Below are 21,766 nucleotides of genomic sequence, written 5' to 3'. Positions count from 1 at the left end.
ACACAGAGGGTGGTGCGTGCATGGAAAGAGCTGCCAGAGGAAGTGGTACAATTACAACATTGAAAAATCATCTGGGTGGGTATATGAATAGGAATGTGGGCCAAGTACAGGTAGACAACCCTTTATCCAAAATCCTGAAATCCAAAAAGCTCCAAAATCCGAACATATTTTGGTGAAGTTTTTATCTCATGAACAAGGTGTTTGGCATGCAAACAGTTAACCCAATTCCACACCCACTCTCTGCATGTCACTCAGATGTGACATGGGGGTGTGTGGGGGTTGGCCCAGCACTGGTAGGCCTCAATTCTGTCTCAGGGCCTGTAGTATTCACAGCGAGTCTGCTGTTCGGTATGACTTTTCAACATTTCACCGTTGAATTCTCCCTTATTCCGAAAGTCGAAAAAATCTGAATTCCGAAAACCAGCTGGTCCCAAGCATTTCAGATAAAGGATTGTGTACCTGTACGGTAAATGAGACTAGATTAATTTAGGATATCTGGTCAGCATGGACGAGTTAAAATGAAGGGTCTCTTGCCATACTCTACAAATCTATAATATTCTATGATTCTTTCTACTTTAATACAGTGGATATGGGATCAGATTGCAATTAGCAATGGGGTAAAGTGCAAATACAAAGAGATTCTTGAATGGATAGCTATAAGCACAGAAAAATGAAATAACCTGCATTGTATAGCATCTTTTGTGCCCCCAAGGACATGCTAAAGTGTTTTACTGTCAATAAATTAACTTTGAAGAGATGAATATCAGAAATAGGAGTCGGAGTGGATCATACATCTCCTCAAACCTTCTCTGTCATTCAGTACAATTACAATCATTCTCCCCCTCAGCTCCACTTGCCCATATCCATTAATTACCTGAGAGACCATCCATATATCAAATCCTTATTTTAATATGTTTAACAATTTAATATAATTTAAAATGTTGTGAAGAATCCACAATTGACAAGGGGATAGAGCTATTTCAGGATTTTAACTGTCAGAGGTATTGTTTTTAGATAAGATTCCCTACAGTGCAGAAACAGGTCCTTCGTCCCAACAAGTCCACACCGACCCTCCGAAGAGCAACCCACCCAGACCCATTCCACTACATTTACCCTTTCTCCTAACACTACGGGCAATTTAGCCTGGCCAATTCACCTGACTTGCACATCTTTGGACTGTGGGAGGAGACCGGAGCACCCGGAGGAAACCCACGCAGACACGGGGAGAATGTGCAAACTCAACACAGACAGTTGCCCGAGGCAGAAATTGAACCCAGGTCCCTGGCACTGCGAGGCAGTGGTTCTAACGACTGAGCCACCGTGGCGCCCAACGGTAATTGGATAAACATATGGATGATAACGGAATAGTGTTGGTTAGATGGGCGTCAGATCGTTGTGCCAACCTGCGAAACCATTTAGGGCTGAAGGGCCTGTACTGCGCTGTGATGTTCTTTGTTCTATGCAACCCTGGCTCCTTGAAGCCTTCACAATGGAGATTGTGACCTCTCCAGTTGAGGTCCTCCATCCAACTCTTTCCCATTGAACCAACAGACAGCTACTCTGGGCTCCCTACCAGTGAACTGCTTGACAGTAAATGAAGCCCAGAGAGTTAAAGGTGGGCTCTGAAGGTCCTTGTAGTGTCTAATGTCATCGTGGAAAATATAAAAGAAACTGAATAAGTTTGAAAGCTAAAAACTGATAGGAAATGAAAGCAGAAATATCATGGAAACAAGTTTTAATAACAATTAAATAACATGGTGAAACATTTGGTGACAAGCCACAGATTGATATCACTGTTCTGATCTACATGCAAGCTTAGTCTCAACTTCAGGATGACTACTTAGCAGCATTTATTGAGAGACTGTACCTAATGTTGAGATTACAGGGCAACAGGCTCTGATTCCAATCTCCTAGCAGAGTATAGCACATAACTATTGAGATTACCAGGTTATCACCGTTTAGCTCAGACTAGAGTACGTGACAATAAATCTATATGTAAGGTACATATTTGTTTAACCATGCATGTCCCAAGTACGTTCTCAGTTTCCAACATTATTAACGAACGAGTATTTTCCTAACATTATTAGCTGAATCATTTAATTAAAGCATTCCCCTTATCACTGAATGCCATCTCTGAAAAGACAGCACTGTTAGTAGTCGGAGGTAGGCAAACAGAATACAGCAGTGGTTGTGTGTGGTCATAGACCGCATGGGTATTGGAAGTCAATCACTTCCCATTTAGAGCAATGCATGTTGTTCTTGTCTCACATTGGAAAATCAGCAGAATTCAGAATGGAAATCGTTGTGGTTCTTAGCAGCTTACACCATCCTGTGTCCCCACATTTGAGAAATCTTTTCTTTTTTTTTTGCAGAAAAGATTTGGAAAATGGAATGCTTTACAGAGTGCTCACAGAGGTGGTTGGAGGTAACACATTCTGATAACATATGGTGGTTATTCTAATGGCACTGTTTTCTCCCAAGGATGTAACACACTGAATAGTTCATGAGCTCGTACTGTACCCCTTGGAATAATAAATTTAATTAATATCCTGCTAATCCACCAACTTGTATTTGAGGAGTTGTTAAATGGTCATGTATCAATAATTACATTTTCGATTTGGATGTTTTGTATCTAATTAACTTGTGTTTTTTAAAGGAGTTTATTCAGTTTGCAACTGAATATGTAATGATGGAAAGATTACATGATTAGCAGTGAATGTGAAATGAGATGAAACATGAAACAGTTGGCTAAAACATGCTTGGAGCAAGAATTTTTGAGTAAGTGGCGGTATTTTTGTCTTGATGTGTGCACTTCGGAAGCGCTGAACCAGGATTATCATATTCAATCGACCCTGCTCAGTTCTGAATTTTATAGAATGGATCCCAAAGCATGAGATTGATTAATACTGGGTTATTGAGAGGAGTTACAGTCATACCTCAGGTAAAAGAAGCAGGTAGATGGGTTACCATCAGGGGATGGAAAGGGAACTGGCAGGCAGGATCCCCTGTGGCCATTCCCCTCAACAATAAGTATACCGGTTTAGATACTGTTGGGGAGGTGACTTACCAAGGATAAGCTATGGGGCACAGGTCTCTGGCTTAAAGTCTGTCCCTGTTACTCAGAAGGGACGGGGGAAGAGGAGCAGAGCATTAGTCATTGGGGACTCAATGGTTAGGGGGACAGATAGGAGGTTCTGTGGGAACAAGAGTGACTCCTGGTTGGTGTGTTGCCTCCCCAGTACCAGAGTTCATGGCGTCTTGGATTGTGATTTCAAGATCCTTAAGGGGGAGGGGGAGCAGCCCCAAGTCATGGTCCACATAGGCACCAATGACATCGGTAGGAAAAGAGATGGGGATTTAAGGCAGAAATTCAGGTAGCTAGGGGGAAGCTTAGAGCTTGAACAAACAGAGTTGTTATCTCTGGTTTGTTGCCCATGCCACGTGCTAGCGAGGCGAGGAGTAGGGAGAAAGAGAGAGAGAGGAGTTCAACACATGGCTACAGGGATGGTACAGGAGGGAGGGTTTTGGACACCTGGATAATTGGGGCTCATTCTGGGGTAGGTGGGACCTCTATAAACAGGATGGTCTTCACCTGAACCAGAAAGGGTACCAAATTCTTGGGGGGGATGTGGGGAAATGTTTGCTAATGCTCTTTGGGAGGGTTTAAACTAATTCAGCAGGGGGTTGCCACCCTAGATTGTAGTTCCAGTGTCCAGGAGGTTGACAGTAGCGAGGTCAGAAATAAGGTTTCAAGGTCGCAAGGAGGCACCAGCAAGCAGGAAGGTGGTTTGAAGTGTGTCTACTTCAATGCCAGGTGCAGCTGGAATGAGGTGGGTGAACTTGCAGCATAGGCTGAAATGTGGGACTTCGATGTTGGGGCCATTTCGGAGACATGGGTAGAGCAGGGACAGGAATGGTTGTTGCAGGTTCCAGGATTTCGAAGTTTCAGTAAGAACAGGGAAGGTGGTAAAAGAGGGGGAGGTGTGGCATTGTTAGTCAAGGATAGCATTACAGTAGCAGATAGAACATTTGAGGACTCATCTATTGAGGTAGTATGGGCTGAGGTTAGAAACAGGAAAGGAGAGGTCACCGTGTTGGGAGTTTTCTATATGCCTCCAAATGGTTCCAGAGATGTAGAGGAAAGGATAGCAAAGATAATTCTGGACAGGAGCGAGAGTAACAAGGTAGTTGTTATGGGGGACTTTAACTTTCCAAATATTGACTGGAAACACTATAGTTCAAGTATTTTAAATGGGTCAGTTTTTGTCCAATATGTGCAGGAGGGATTCCTGGCACAGTATGTAGACAGGCCAACAAGGAGCCAGACCACATTGGATTTGGTACTGGGTAATGAACCTGGCCAGCTGTTAGATTTGGAGGTAGGTGAGCACTTTGGTGAGAGTGACCATAGTTCAGTTACGTTTACTTCTGCGATGGAAAGGAATAGGTATATATCGCAGGGAAGAGTCATTGTTGGGGGAAAGGCAATTATGATGCAATTAGGTAAGATTGAGGATGCATAGGATGGGGAAGGAAACTGCAGGGGATGGGCACAATTGAAATGTGGAGCTTATTCAAGGAACAGCTACTGTGTGTCCTTGATAAGTATGTACCTGTCAGGCAGGGAGGAAGTGGTCGAGCAAGGGAACCACGTGGCTTATGAAAGAAGTTGAATCTCTTGACAAGAGAAAGAAGAAGGCTTATGTTAGGATGAGACGTAAAGGCTCAGTTAGAATATTTGAGAGTTACACGTTAGCCAAAAAGGATCCAAAGAGAGAGCTAAGAAGAGCCAGGAGGGGACATGAGAAGTCATTGGTGGATAGGATCAAGGAATAACCTAAAGCTTTCTACAGGTATATCAGGAATAAAAGAATGACTAGAGTAAGATTAGGACCAATCAAGGATAGTAGTGGGAAGTTGTGCGTGGAGTCCAAGGAGATAGGAGAGACGCTAAATGAATATTTTTCTTTAGTATTCACACTGGAAAAAGACAGTGTTGTCGAGGAGAATACTGAGATACAGGCGACTAGACTAGATGGGATTGAGGTACACTAGGAGGAGGTGTTAGCAATTCTGGAAAGTGTGAAAATAGGTAAGTCCCCTGGGCCAGATGAGATTTGCCCTAGGATCCTCTGAGAAGCCAGGGAGGTGATTACAGAGCCTTTGGCTTTGATCGTTACGTCGTCATTGTCTACAGAAATTGTGCCAGAAGACTGGAGTTTAGCAAATGTTGTCCCCTTGTTTAAGAAGTGAAGTAGAGACAACCCTGGTAATTATTCCTGATGAAGGGCTTATGCCCAAAACATTGATTCTCCTGCTTCTTGGATGCTGCCTGACCTGATGTGTTTTTCCAGCACCACACTCTCAACTCTGATCTCCAGCATCTGCAGTCCTCACTTTCTCCATTACAGACCAGGGAGCCTTACTTCAGTTGCGGGTAAAGTACTGGAAAAGTTTATAAGAGATAGGATTTATAAAGCACCTAGAAAGGAATAAGCTGATTAGGGATAGTCAACACGGTTGTGTGAAGGGTAGGTCATGCCTCACAAACCTCATTGAGTTCTTTGAGAAGGTGACTAAACAGGTGGATGAGGGTAAAGCGGTTGATGTGGTGTATATGGATTTCAGAAAGGTGTTTAATAAAATTCCCCACGGTAGGCTACTGCACAAAATACAGAGGCATGGGATTAAGGGTGATTTAGCATTTGGATCAGAAATTGGCTAGCTGAAAGAAGACAAAGGGTTGTGGTTGATGGGAAATGTTCATCCTGGAGTTTAGTTACTAGTGGTGTGCCACAAGGATCTGTTTTGGGTCTACTGCTGTTTGTCATTTTTATAAATGACCGAGATGAGGATGTAGAAGGATGGGTCACTAAATTCGGTGGAGTTATGGATAATGCCAAAGGATGTTGCAGGTTACAGAGGGACATAGATAAGCTGCAGAGCTGGGTTGAGAGGTGGCAAATGGAGTTTAATGCGGAAAAGTGTGAAGTGATTCACTTTGGAAGGAGCAACAGGAATACAGAGTACTGAGCAAATGGTAAGATTCTTGATTGTGTTAGAAGAGCAGTAAGTTCTTGGTCTCCATGCACATAGATCCTTGATGGCTAGCTTGAGGGAATATCGCTTTAAATGGAGGAGTGATAGATGTAGGACAGATATCAGAGGCAGTTTCTTTACTCAGAGAGTAGTAGGGGCGTGGAACTTACTGCCTTCAACAGCAGTAGGCTTGCCAACTTTAGGGCTTTTAAGTGGCTATTGGATGAAAATGGAATAATGTAGGACAGACAGGCTTCAGATTGGTTCCACAGGTCAGCGCAACGTCGAGGGCCGAAGGGCCTGTACTCCGCTGTAATGTTCTATGTTCTATGTCTCAACATTCACCATGCCTCTGAGAGACACTGAATCAGGATCACAAAGTCTCTGGATTAAATCTCACCTTTGAGGTTTAATCTAGGCTGATTCTCAGTGCAGTATTGAACATTGCATCATGAGTGGCAAGATTAAACATTGCAGCAAGATTAAGCCATTCAGTCCCTTGAGCTGTTCTGCTATTAAGTAAGGTTTTGGCTGATCCATGACCTAATTTCACATCCCTGCTTTGGGCCCATATGCCTTTGCTTAACAAAAGATTAATGATCTCAGATTTAAAACGAACAATAGATCCGGCATCCAGTGCCGTATTTGGAAACCAAGGCTATCAGTGGAGGTAAGGTTAAATGAATCTGCAGATGCATCTCTAAGGTACGCTGTGATGATGTACCTGTGAGCTCAGTAAGTCATGTGTTAGGGAGTTTGCTAGAAGTTTGGAACCAGTGAAGCAGACAGCTCTACTCCCATATACCATATATACCATTAATAAATGTTGTTGAAAAAGCACATTGAAGTCTGGCCTAAGCTTATAACTCCATGAAGGCCAGTATCCCATCACCAAGTCATCTTTTATTTACAAGTGCATAATGCATGACAATGACCCAGCTAGCTCAGAACCAGCTCCGAGTTTGAACAGAACCTTTGACATTCCTGTTCTTTTTTTTTTATCCCCAGCACCCATGGTGTGTGTGTGCAGGTGTGAGACACAGTGAAAGACACAAAGTGCACAAATCTTTATTCAATTTCCACCACCAGGAAGATAGGAAAACACCGGGTGGCCAGTGACAAACACTGCCCTTCCCATCAAAGGGCAGTGCTGTGTGATCAAAACAGTGAAGGGGAGGGCAGGGACTAAATCAAAATAGAGTTGGAGGGAGAAATGATGCACTCCACTCCCTGCGGCGCCCACCTCTCCCTGAACAACTCCAGGGTGTTGATGGAACATTCCTGTTCTTTTTTTTTTCTTCTTTTTTTTTCTTTTTATAGAAATGATGCACTCCACAATCCCTGTTTTTTTTTTCTATTAACCCCCACACTACCACCTAAGTGTGGTAGTGCTTATTTTTTCCTCAGCACCCATGGTGTATGTGCGCAGGTGTGAGACACAGTGAAAGTCACAAAGTGCCCGAATCTTTATTCAAATTCCACCACCACGAAACATTCCTGTTCTTATCTGTCAGCCAGGGCTCCCCGATTGGACCAGATTAACCACCCCAATCAGGGAACTCATGTTCTATGAGGTCCACCTGGCTGACCCCATTACAATTACTACATGCTGAACAGAAGAATCCATTACAAAAACACCATCCACTCTTTCAGTTGGACATAAAGCATCCTATGTCCACTATCTGAAGAACAGGTATTAAGTTTCCAAACCTCCTGACTGATGTGTATCCTTCAACTAAACAAATGCATTATCCATTCATTTACTTCATCTCTGTGTGTGGACTTTGCAGTGTACAAGTCAGTTGCTATGTTTCCCTGCTTTAAAGCAGTGACTATATTGTAATAATTCCACGAAGTGCAAGATATGATGCAGAGCTGGGCTGAGGAGTGGCAGATGGAGTTCAACCCTGTCAAGTGTGAGGTTGTCCATTTTGGAAGGACAAATAAGAATGCGGAATACAGGGTTAACGGTAGGGTTCTTAGTAAGGTGGAGGAGCAGAGGGATCTTGGGGTCTATGTTCATAGCTCTTTGAAAGTTGCCACTCAGGTGGATAGAGCTTGTAAGAAGGCCTATGGTATATTAGCGTTCATTAGCAGAGGGATTGAATTCAAGAGTCGTGAGGTGATGTTGCAGCTGTACAGGACCTTGGTAAGGCCACATTTGGAGTACTGTGTGCAGTTCTGGTCACCTAACTTTAGGAAAGATGTGGAAGCTTTGGAGAGGGTACAGAGGAGATTTACCAGGATGTTACCTGGAATGGAGAATAGGTCGTACGAGGATAGGTTGAGAGTGGTAGGCCTTTTCTCATTGGAATGGCAAAGGATGAGGAGTGACTTGATAGAGGTTTATAAGATGATCAGGGGAATAGATAGAGTAGATAGTCAGAGACGTTTTCCCCGCGTACAACAGAGTGTTACAAGGGGACATAAATTTAAGGTGAAGGGTGGAAGATATAGGGGGGATGTCAGGGGTAGGTTCTTTACTCAGAGAGTGGTGGGCGCATGGAATGCGCTGCCTGTGGGAGTGGCAGAGTCAGAATCATTGGTGACCTTTAAGCGGCAATTGGATAGGTACATGGATAGGTGCTTAAGCTAGGACAAATGTTCGGCACAACATCGTGGGCCGAAGGGCCTGTTCTGTGCTGTATTGTTCTATGTTCTATGTCCTATGTTCTAGACTAACCTCAGGTTCAGTGGGCAATAGGAAAGGTAAATCAAATGGTGGTCTTTACTTCAGAGAGAATGAAGCCTAAAACTAAAGAGGTGTTGCTAAACTATACAAGGGACGGGTCAGATCACAGCTCGAATAGTGGAACAGTATTGAGACCCTTATCTGAGGAAAGTTATGCTGATATTGGAGTCAGTCCAAAGAAGGTTACCAGGCTATCACCAAGTATGGAGGGCCTGTCTTATGAGGAGAGGTTGAGTAGGTTGGGCCAGTGCTCAATGGAGTGGAGAAGAATGAGAAGGTGACCTTATTGAAACATTCAAGAATCTGAGAGGAATTGACAAGGTAGGTTGTTTCGTCTACTGGAGGGTCTTCCTAATTTAAGGCAAGACATTGGTACATTGGAGGCAGTTCAGAGAAGGTTCACTAGGATGATCCCCGGCATGGAGGGATTGTCTTAGAAACAAAGACTAAACAGAGGGAGTCTCCTTGGAGTTTAGAAGAATGAGAACTGTTCTTGTTGAAACCCTAAGGATTCTTAAGGGACTTGACAGGGTAAATGCTGAGTGAAAGGTTTCCCTCATTGGAGAGTCCAGGACTAGAGGGAATAGTCTCAGAATAAAGGGGCACCGATTTAAGACTGAGATGAGGAGGGATTTCTTCTGTCAAAGGATTAAGAGTCTTTGGAACTCCTTGCCACGGAGAGATGTGGGGACAGAGTCACTGTATGTTTAAAGCTCAGATAGATAGATTCTTGATGAATCAGTGCATCAAAGGTTCTTGGGAAAGGGCAGAATAATGGATGTGAGGGATGTTGTATCAACTGTGATCCTTTTGAAAGGTGGAGCAGGCTGGAGGGGCCAAATGGCCTCCCCCTGTTTGTATTTTTTATGGTCTGTTGTCTTGTGGATCTGTAATTGAGTAGTACCATTTTGAAAATGGAGTTCTTCTTCAACAACGACCCAAGTGTTCTGACCCCATGCTTGGCCTCCCCATTAGATGGGGGTACCATAGTGAGCTTGTGGGATGCTCAGAATCCTGAACTGGTCGCAAAGTAGATAGAGTTCTCACCCACAATTTGTGGCCCATTGTCCAAAGGGATTCATTTAGCTCAGTTGGATGGTTTACAGTGCAGAGTGATGCCAACAGTGCGGCCTGCATTCCCACACCAGCTAATGTTACCGGGGTGGACTCCCCATCTCAAACTCTTCCCTCATCTGAGTGAATAAACATCGGAGATTGATTGAAATCCCTGTTGCAAAGGGGAAACTTTAAACGGTACAATAATTCAGGTTGAAGTAGGTGAGCATTTTAAAAAATATTTCATTGTTTGCATTGACTATTGCTGCTAGAGTATGGATGCTACCTTGCAGAGTGAGGAAGAAACCAGAACTATAGGGCCAGGAGAGACAATGCTATAACCCAGGAGCAGAGAACTGAGGAAATTGTCAACAGTTACTGGTAATTTAAAGAAGTGAGTAATTCTGGTCGAACACAGAAATTATTTGGTGAATCCTTCACTAAAACCATTAATGGTGTAAATCCTCCTTAAAAAGTCATAAGGAGTGAGAAACACCTCCAGAATTTCTCCAAAGCATGGGAGAGCCATTATTGCAAAACAGCATCTTTTAAAGCAGATAAAATGATTAACAATATTAAGAAATCATTGCAACAGAAATAGTATTACTGGAAAGATTTAATTTATAGATAGGACAAATAGAACATAGAATTAAACATTCTGGAGAGAACAATTCTTGAGGTATAGAATAGTTTCTAAACTGAATTCAGAAGCTGAATAAGTAAACACAATTCCACACACAATTGAGAATATAGCAGCTGATGTTATTGTCAACCAAGCAACAAATAGAACATCAGCAATTTGACGAGTTACTGAAAGCTTTCAATAATAATGTCTAACTCAGCATCAATAAAATACTGGAGAAGCCTTTTAATAAAAGTGTGCAACATCCAGGTGCATCCATTCACATTCCTGATCTCCATACGTTACTGGAGAGGTGCGACTATTGTGACTTAAAATTCAGATTTGTAAGAGATAGGATTGTTGCATGTATGGATGACTCTTTGTCAGATTTATTACAGTCCAACAAAGATCTAAATCTAGACAAGGTGAGTTCAATAGTGAGGATAACACTGGATCAGAAGCACTTATTCAAGTCTGAAATGAGAAACTTGCAACACATGGTGTCCCACATGGGGTTGTTTTGGACAATAAAAGGTAAAGACACCATATTGCTACCAGACTGGAACTACTAGTTTTTTTTTTAGTTTTGGTGTTGTGGGCTTGAAGAAGTAAAAACGATTTTTCTCTTTCTTGATTACAGTCAAAAGCTATGGGTTCTCTTCCTATGCAGCTGGATTGTACATGAGATAAAATTTATTTCTCTGAATTTGCCTTTTTGCCAAAGGGTGTGCTTTCTATTTATGGCATGGCATGGCATTCCAACAGGAACTCTATCAACAAACACATTGACTTGGACCCAATTTACCATCCCCAGAGAAAAATAACAGGAAATGACTTCACCATAGGAAATGATATCACCGCAGGAAATGACATCACCAACCCAAAGAAACCCAAACATATAAATAAAAAGCAGGAATCATCAGCAATGCTTCATCCAGAGGTTCACTGAGGATGTTGCCTAGTATGGTGACGAAACGTCTGAAAATGAACCTTCCAGCTCAGCGAGCAAACCTACATCCAGTTACCATATTTAAGAGACATTTGAACAGGATTGTGAATAATAAAGGTTTAGAGGGATATGGGCCAAACGCAGGTAAGTGGGACTAGCTTAGTTTGAGAAATTTGAACAAATTGGACTGAAGGGTCTGTTTCCATGACTCTCTGGCCAACTTCCTAATCATAACCGATGTCTTCTACTGCCGTCCTGGCTTACACTCTCAGTAGGATACAATCCCTTCTTTTCACCTCCAATCCTGCTGTGACTGGCAGTCTATAAAGGTGAACAAACCATACTGAACTCACTGGAGTTTCAAACAGTAGCTTCACTGGAACATGTAAGGCACACATGGAAAGGATGTCTCCTCCAGTATTGGAGGGAGCACAGTTTTAAAGTTAGGTTCAGGGCAGAGATGAGGTAAGTCTCTTTCTCAGAGAGTTGGAAGTCTCTGCCTCAAAAGACAGGGACAGCTCGAACAACTCTTGATTCTGAAGACAGAGGTGGATGGGAGTGGAGTCACAGATTACCGGAAATGGATGGGATCGTGGAATTTGAAACATCAAGCTGATCAGCCATGACCTTTATTGATTGGAATAACAGGCTCGAGGGACAGATGGGTCGACTTCATACAGTCACAGCCCGTATGTTTGCAATCCGACTTTTGATTTAATAACCTGCAGCATCATGGGTGCAAGAAAATTACATGAAAAGAAACAATGACTTGCATTTATGTAGCACCTATTCAATAGCGAGTGGACATCTCAAAGTGTATTGAAGCACGTTTCATACATATTCACTGTTGCAATTTCAGAACTGCAGTGGCTAATTTGCAAGTTCACAACAACAGTAATGTTCTTTTTTTTTTAATAAAAGAATCTCTACAGTGCAGAAATAGCCCAAAAAATCTACACCAGCCCTCCAAAGAGTAACCCACCCCAACCCTATTACTTACATTTATCCCTGACTAATGCATCTAACCTACACATCCCTGAACACTATGGACAATTTAGTATGGCCTGACCTGCACATCTTTGGACTGTGGGAGGAAACTGGAGCACCCAAAGGAAACCCACTCAGACACGGGGAGAATGTGCAAACTCCCCACAGTCGCCCGAGGCTGGGATCGAACCCAGGCCCTGGTGCTGTGAGGCAGCAGTGCTAACCACTGAGCCACCATGCCACCTGCACTGACATTCTTTGGGATGCTTATTGGAAGATAAATATTTGGCTGATCAATTTGGGATGACATCTCTGGTCCTTGTGAACATAGTGCCATGCGATCTATTATATGCGCAGGAGAGTGCAGATAGGCCACAGTTCAGCACTTAATCCAAAATATGGCGTCCCCAACAGGATGGTTCCAGAATGTCAACCTTGTTTTTTTTATTGTTTGGTGCCCTAGTCCCGGAGTGAGATGTGCAGCCATAACTATTAAATCGAAGGCAGAGTGTCACTAATAGAGTTGTAGCTGTAGAAAGAAGTTAGAAGAATTCTGTTAGTAACCGAGACAAATATTTGGTATTGAACATATGGTCAATTATTCAGAAAATGTTCATGAATTGAAGCTGGGAATTACAATGGTTAACAGATGGGAGATTCACCCTCCAATAATTCATCTAACCCACAATAATTAAAGACATATTGGCACCACATGGAGATTTGGGCTTTTAAATCTATTTGACAGTACCTGTGAAACCCAGAAACAAGAAACACAATGTTCCCCGAGTGAAATAGATCCCAGAGATAGTTCTGGTGTATTCTGCCTGTAGCCTGCAACTTAGTGGGAGTTCAGTGACTGTGATTAGCCTCTGACACTATCAATATACAAGAGTTGAGAAAATGACATGGGAGCAATTCAATTCCTGGCATTGCAATGTCCAGCATTTCTCTTCTGTTTGTGCTATTCATTTTCTTTTCTGGTCAATAATTTTTTTTTCTGTTCTCCAGAACTAAACCTTCCCATCCCCATGACCAACGACGCGGAACTTACACTTGAATCAACAGAGGACTGTGGGTCATTTACAACTGTTGCACATTGGGATCCAGAGGAAGTCATGTGTATAAAAGCATATTTGGCCCAACAGGCAACATCCAGGTCTAGAGGAGTGGGTGAGGCACAAGGATGACATCTCAGGATGCAAGAACACAGTCAAAGTCACAGATCAAATCATGTTTACAGATTTACAAAAGCTTTAAATGAGAAGCTGCTTCGTACAGCCTTGCATGTACTACCTGCCTTTCCAAGTGATATCTTGTGGCCCCCATGGTTCCTTATTCAAGCTGAAGCCATCACCCTGACAGAAAGCTCCACAGAGATTCAGTGGTGGGCACAGGTGATGGTCAAGTGTAAGAAGGGAAAACATGGACACTGGGTAGGATTATAGGCAGGCATTGGAGAGATGGAAACTAAAGGGATAGAGATAGGCACTAGCAGATGGGGGGTAGGCTAATAAGACCGTAAGACCATGAGAAATAGGAGTGGAATTAAGGTCATTCAGCCCATCGAGTCTACTCCGCCATTTAATCATGGCTGATAGGCATTTCAACGCCACTTACCCACACTGTCCCCGTCTCCCTTAATTCCTTGCGAGATTAAGAATAATAATCAACACAGTCATGTAGTAACAACACCTCCTGCATTTGTGCTGGTGTTTAGAGGATTCGGACTCAAACAGAAGCAGAGTTAGAATTCAACAACATCCTCAGTAATCATCACTTCTCAATTAAACTGAAAACCCCGACACACATGAAAGGCATTAATTTCCCATCAGTATTTAAATTGAAATAAGTCAACAGGCATAAATTGGCAACAAAAATACTTTTAAAGTAACTGACACAAACCTAGACAAAGAAGTCATTATTAAACAGACACATTCCCTAGTAAGATCACAGTTAAACAGTTGAACATTTGTCTCTAAAATTACATCTTTGGTAATTCACAATATCTGAAACCCTTTTGAGATTTGATAACAGATAAATGTAAATCATTACAAAAAAAGAACTATTGGGCAATGTTATCAAACAGACACAGTCATCACAACAATAACATCCTCTGCTCCATGATTGAAAGATTTAAAACCGTCTTTCACCCTGAAAACACAACTTTCATTTCCCCCTAGCCAACCAGGAGTCCCAGCCTCACTCTCACCTTCGACCCACCAATTCCCCAGGACATCATCGTCATTCCCTGGGCCATGGCTTCACTCTCCAACCTTCCCGCCTCCCTTTGACCCCTGACCTCAGCAGCTTGGCTCTTTGCTGTAACTCACCTTCTTGCTGCTCCTCCAATCACAGGCTGCTTCTATCCACGATTGCAACTGATAGGCTCTTATGCAACCCAGCAGCCCCCTCCATGCGAGACAGAACCCGTCTGTGATTGGAGGAGCAACTCTTCAGAGATTCTGTCCACTCTGGAGTGTCCTTTCTCCAATTGTTTGGTTGTGATAAATATTTCCCAGCTCTCCCTACTAGCCTGAGCATTTTGGGTATTTGATATTCATGCCATCAAGAGCATTCTCTCTGGCTGTATCACTACCTGGTATGGCAACTGCACCATTCAAGATCGGAGACGGTTACAGAGAGTGGTGAACTCGGCCCGGACAATCACAAAGGCCAACCTCCCATCTACAGAATCCATCCACCAGGCCCGTTGTCAAGGAAAGGCCGCCATCATTCTCAAAGATCCAGCACACCCTGGCAATGCTTTCCTCCAACCTTTACCATCGGGGTAAAAATACAGAACCCTGAATACATGCACCAGCCGGTTTCGAAACAGTTTCTACCCTACTGTTGTTAGAATACTGAATGGACGCACAAACTCTTAACATTCGCCTGTCCCTGTGTTTTTGTTTTTGCCACTGTTTACCTATTATTTAATATCTATGCTACTTAACTCTGTGATCTACCTGTATTGCTCGCAAGACAAAGCTTTTCACTGTGCCTCAGCAAATGTGACAATAAATTCAATTCAGATTCAAATTCAAATATTATCTAACGACATGTTTTAAACTGTTCCACAAGAACACAATCAGATGATGATTTGACACAGAATCACAATGAGGATATTTTAGGAAAAATTACTAAAAGCTCTGTCAAAGGTGTAGTTCTTTAAGGAGCTAAAGAGAAGTGAGAGATGTAGAGTTTTAGGGAAGGAATTTCAAAACTTGGAGCCTAAGCAACTGAAAGCCCCGGCACCAAAGGAAGAGATTTAAGATACATAGGAGGCCAGAATTGGAGGAGTGCAGATAGATATAAATGCCTGTTGTGTAGGTATGGCTGCAACACTCAAAATGGAACTGGAAAATTGTCTGATATGGAAGGATTTATCGGGCTGACCAAGGACGAAAAGGTGGGGGAGTGACTGTGGTTATGTAGAGCCACAGTGATTTTGGACCACGCAGTGATTTTGTGATCCTATGATCTCAGAAGGAGGGCTTTAAGTCTGAGGAGCAGAAAGCAGCAAGGTGTTGGAGGGAATTGGAAACAAAGTCAAGCATCTAAAATCAAGGCTGATGTATGCCAGTGTGTGAAAGATAATAAACGATTGTGCTGATATGAAATCAAAAGGCCAATTAATCAATTAACCAATGTAGGGTTTTTATAAGACACTTGAGTCCTTATTCTATGGATCAGTCTCCCTTCAGAAATGACTTATACTTTGCCGTATTTATTCCACATGATGTGGGCATCATAGGCAAGGCCAGTGTTTGTTGTCCATCCTTAATTGCCCTGCAACTGAGGGACTTGCAGTTGAGAATGACCCATGTTGCTGTGTGTCTCAAGTCACATAGAACTAGACCAAGGAAGTCAAACAGATGATTTCTGCAATGATCGATGTCCCAATGGTTATTCATTGCGATGGTGGAATTGGAACTCACGTTTCCAACAGGTTTGCTTGGACATCAGCTTCTTAGCCCAGTGACTCGACACTGCTGTCAGCATTAGATTGGTGTATCCACGGTGGCTCAGTGGTTAGCACTGCTGCCTCACAGCACCAGGGACCCAGGTTCGATTTCACCCTCAGGCCACTCTCTATGTGGAGTTTGCACGTTCTCCCCGTGTCTGCGTGGATTTCCTCCAACAGTCCAATGATGTACAGATGAGGGTGGTTATGCCTGACAAATCTGTTAGAATTCTTTGAGGAAGTAACGAGCAGGTTAGACTGAGGAGAGTCAATGGATCTTACTTACCTGGACATCAACAAAGTTTTTGACAAAGTGCCACATAGGAGGCTACTGAGTAAGATAAGGGCCCATGGTGTTAGAGGCAAGGTGCTAGCATGGATAGAAGCCTGGCTGTCTGGCAGGAAGCAGAGAGTGGGTATAAAAGGGTCTTTCTCAGAATGGCAGCTGGTGACAAGTGGTGTTCCACAACGGTCAGTGTTGGATCCACAACTTTTCACTTTATACATTAGTGATCTAGATGAAGGAAGTAAGGCATTCTGGCTAAGTTTGCAGATAATACAAAGATAGGTGGAGCAGTAGGTAGCATTGAGGAGGTAGGGAGGCTGCAGAAGAATTAGGACAGGTTAGGAGAGTGAGCAAAGAAGTGGCAGATGGAGTACAATGTGGGAAAGTGTGAGGTCATGCACTTTGGTCAGAAGAAAAGAGGCCTGGACTATTTTCTAAATGGAGAGAAAATTCAGAAATCTGACGTGCACAGATACTTGGGAGTTCTAATCCAGGATTCTCTCAAGGTAAACTTGCAGGTTGAGTCAGTAGTTAGGAAGGCAATTTGAGAGGACTTGAATATAAAAGCAGGGACATACTTCTGAGGCTCTATAAGGCTCTGGTCAGACCACATTTGGAGTATTGTGTGCAGTTTTGCGCCCCATATCTCAGGAAGGATGTACTGACCCTGGAGCATGTTCAGAGGAGATTTACATGACTGTTCCCAGGAATGAAAAACTTAACACAAGAGGAATGGTTCAGGACTCTGGGTCTAAACTCAATGGAGTTTAAAAGGATGAGAGGGGATCTAATTGAAACTTGCAGAATACTGAATGGCCTGGACACATCAGATGTTGGGAAGGTGTTTCCATTGGTAGGAGGGACTAGGAGCCTACGGCCACAGTGAAGGCCTTTCAGAACAGAGGTAAGGAGAATCTTCTTCAGCCAGATAGTGATGAATCTGGGGAATTCATTGCCACAGGAGGCTGTGGAGGCCGGGTCATTGAGTGTATTTAAGACTGAGAAGATCGAACCAATAATGTCACGGTTGCCTTAGGGATGCAATGTGTAGTGTGGTGTTTGAGCATAGCCAGTATGAATTCTGACATGCATACGTTAAAATCTGCATTTCATTGTCGGCTCAGGCAAGGATGTATGAAGACTGGTAGCGCTTCTCCTTGGCAGAATGGAGCTGGAGAGCTGAAAGTGCTCTTTCGCCTCAATAAAGCACTGTTGGTTATTGATTGTCAAGGGGATCAAGGGTTACAGGGAGAAAGAGGGATTGACAAATTTATCAGCCATGATTGAACGGCCTAATTTCTGCTCCTGTGTCTTATGGTCTTATTACCCTATCCTTGCATATCCACGACCAATCTACTTAACCTGTACATTTCTGTACTGTGGGAGGAAACCAGAGCAAATCCACGCAGACCTGGGGAGAATGTATAAACTCCACACAGACAGTCACCCAAGGCTGGAATCGAACCTGGGTCCCTGGCGCTGTGAGGCAGCAGTGCTATCCACTGAGCCACCCATAGGTAGATTATCCATGGTCAGTGTGGGGTTACAGAATGGGGGGGGGGGGGGTCACTGGTTCTAGGTGGGATGCTCATCAGATGTGGACTTGATGGGCCAAATGCAGGGATTGTATGGCCCAGCCACAGACTTGGACTCTGTGGGTCCAGCTGATAAAATTGGGCATGAAGGTCCTCTTCTTTATTAATTTTGCCAGTGCTGTTACCATCATTCCAGTCCTCTCTATTCTCTACCTCAGTTTTATTAGATATACTGAAATTGTGATGTGACCTTCCTGCCCTAGGCCTTCAAAGAAGTCCTCACTCTGTTCACTTTTCTGCTTGCTAACTTTCAAAATGAGCTGCCGCAGGAAAGACAGGGCAAATGATGAGGACAGACAGTTTGTGGCAAAATCTTTCTCGGAATAAATTGATAATGGAGCAGATTAATTTTCAACCTTTGTGCGATAGAAGAAAGAACTTGCCTTTCCAAAAGTCTCGCGTCCCCAGAGTGAGTCAGAGCCAGCAAAAGCAAAATACTGCAGATGCTGGTCACTTGAAATAAAAACAGGAAGTGTTGGAGGAACTCAGCAGGTCTGGAAGCGTCCATGGAAAATGAAACAGAGTTAACATTTTCGAGTCCAGTGTGATTCTACTTCAGAACAGCCAGTTCAGTAATTTTGAAATGCAGTTTCTGTCTTAACATGGGCATGGCACAGCCAATTTGGACACAGCAAGGTCTCACAACAGCAGTGCAATTATAACCAGATAATCTATTTTAATCCAGTGTTTTGAGAGATAAGTATTGACCAGGATAACAGGCGCACAGACCCACTTTAAGAATCTTTGAGAGCACTCAAGTCACAAGTTAATATTCCACCTGACAGACTGCTTTCTGAGTATTGCAGCTTTCACTCAGTGCTTGAGGAATCTGGATTTGCCAAATGCTGTTTGGTCATATTCATAAGCAAAAGGCATTGTCAGATACAACTGCTGACAGCAGTGGGGACTCTCCTATTCACTGTGCTTTATAATAACATTGAAGATGCTGGTAACCAACAGTGCTTTATTGAGGCGAAAGAGCACTTTCAGCTCTCCAGCTCCATTCTGCCAAGGAGAAGCGCTACCAGTCTTCATACATCCTGGTCCTTGCCTGAGCCGACAATGAAAGCAGATTTTAACGTATGCATGTCAGAATTCATACTGGCTATGCTCAAAACGCCACACTACACATTGCATCCCTAAGGCAACCATGACATTATTGGTTCGATCTTCCAGCACAGCTCTCTGTTCTCCTCCAGATAACTTATTCAGAAAATGTTGGATCAAGTGAGGTTTAAACTATCAACCTCCTTGTTCTGTGCAGTTGCGGGTGCACTGAGTTCAGGAAATTGTCGGGGCTTGAAATTGTTAACGACTTATCCCAGGAGAGATGTCCTGTTTTAACTCTTAACGGGAATGTTAGCAAAGATACAGCTGTGGAGTGACCCAAAGTGTTTTTAAGCCAGTGAACTATAACTGATGTGTTATCACTCTTTAGGTTGGAGGAAGGATGGTAGCCAACTTGGACACAGCAAGATCCCACAAGCTATAATACAATAATAAACATGGCAGATAAATACTAGCCAGTACACCCAGAGGCACTCTTGTTCAGGTAGTGTCATGGGATCGTTTATGTGTTGCTATTTACCTGTTCATTGGAATGATGGAGGCATAGAGGTAATGTTACTGGACTCAAAATCCAGAATACAGGCTAATTCTCTGAGGAGAAAGTGAGGACTGCAGATGCTGGAGATCAGAGCTGAAAATGTGTTCCTGGAAAAAAAGGCTCATGTCCGAAACGTCGATTCTCCTGCTCCTTGGATGCTGCCTGACCTGCTGTACTTTTCCAGCAACACATTTTCAGCTCTAATTCTCTGAGGACACAGCTTCAGGAGTAACTGGTGGGATTTAAATTCAATTCATAAAATCCAGAGTTCACATCACAGCAATGGTGTCTGTGATGTTAGGAATGTTTGTGGTAAAAATCCTTCTGGTTCATTAACGTGCTTTTTTGGAGAAGGAACCTTGTGCCTGGCCTTCATGTAATGACTGACAAATTGGCCATTTAGACAAGGGGAAGCAAGCGTAGCTGAAATGCTAGCAGCATTAGACTGTGGCATCCTTGTAATACCATAATCCAGAAGTTCAGGCTCATGTTTTGCAGAGATGAGTTCAAATCCTACCATGGGCATATAGTGAAGCCTGGATTCAAGAAAAATCTGAAATTTAAAAAAAAAGTCTGGTTATGCCAAAAACATGCCTTTTATCCTGGGTGTTGTCAAGTTTCACTCAGCCAGACAAGTGTATTCTAACACACTCCTGACTTAAGCTTCTTAGATTGTGGACATTCTTTGAGGAGCTCGGAAGTATGACAGAATTCCCAGCTTAGACCTGCTATTGTAACCACAATATTTATAAGGTTAGTCCAGAATATTTTCTAGTAAATGGTAACCCTCTGGGTGATGCTACTGCAAGGTTCAGTGCTGGTAATCATTATGTCAGTGAATGTCAAGGAGCCACGGTTAAACTCTCTCCTGCTGGAGATGGTCATAGTGTGGTGTGAATGTTTCTTGTTACTTATTAGGCCCAAAAGTGAATACATTTGAGGTCTTGATGTACTTGGACACGGAATGCTTCAGCATCCGAGGAGTCGCAAATGGTAGCTGAACATTGTGCAATCCCCAGCGAACGTCCTCACTTCTGACCTTAGGATGGAGGGAAGATCATTGGTGAAGCTACTGAAGATGGTTGGGCCTAGGACACTACCCTGAGGAACTGCTACAGAAACATGGTGACTGACTTCCAACAACCACCTTCCTATGTGTGAGGAATGACTCCAATCATCAGAGTTTCACCACCTACCCCTCCCCCACCACAAATCCCATTGCTATCAATTTTGTTAATGCACCTTGACGTCAATAAACTCTGAGCACAATTATGACACTGTTCCCCCACCTTGATATTTGGAATACCACTTGGGTATTCCTATCTTAAACAGTTATATCCCTGTCGAACACAGGTTTGATGTAATACATCTAGACAGTAATATCAATGGTATTTTCAAAGCCCAAGGAGGATCAAAGCATAATAAAGAGGGAAAAAGATAAACTCTGAGGACAAAGTAGCAGGTAATGTAACGTGAGAGGTTCTTAGATAGGGAAGAAGAGATTGGCATTAGTTAACAGAGGTCACTTCGAGAATGAGGCTGAGGAAATAATAATGGGGATTCAGAAATAGCAGAGGAGTTGAATAAATACTTCGCAACAATCTTCACATTCAAGTACACTAATACAATTCCAAAAATACTAAATCATCAAGGAGCTAAAGGAGGCAGAGGAAAGAAACACATCGAGAAGAAGTATCACGAGAGAAAAAGTACTAGGGAAACTAATGGGGCTAAAGGCGGATAAGTCTCCTGGACCTGATGGTTTGCATTCTGGGAATTTAAAGGAAGTAGCTACAGAGATGGTAGATGCAGTGATCGCAATCTCGTAGGAATCCTTCGATGCTGACAAAGGATTGGAAAACGGCTAATGCAACACCAACATTCAAAAAGGGAGAAACAAAAAAAAGACAACCATATGTCGGTTAGCTTAACATCTGTCATTGGGAAAATGTTAGAGTCTATTATAAAGG

Source organism: Chiloscyllium plagiosum, unplaced genomic scaffold, assembly GCF_037043375.1.
Source record: "Chiloscyllium plagiosum isolate Xiang-an unplaced genomic scaffold, Cpla_swu_hap1 HiC_scaffold_22, whole genome shotgun sequence".
Lineage (NCBI taxonomy): Eukaryota > Metazoa > Chordata > Chondrichthyes > Orectolobiformes > Hemiscylliidae > Chiloscyllium > Chiloscyllium plagiosum.
Note: the sequence above shows the minus strand (reverse complement) of the source record.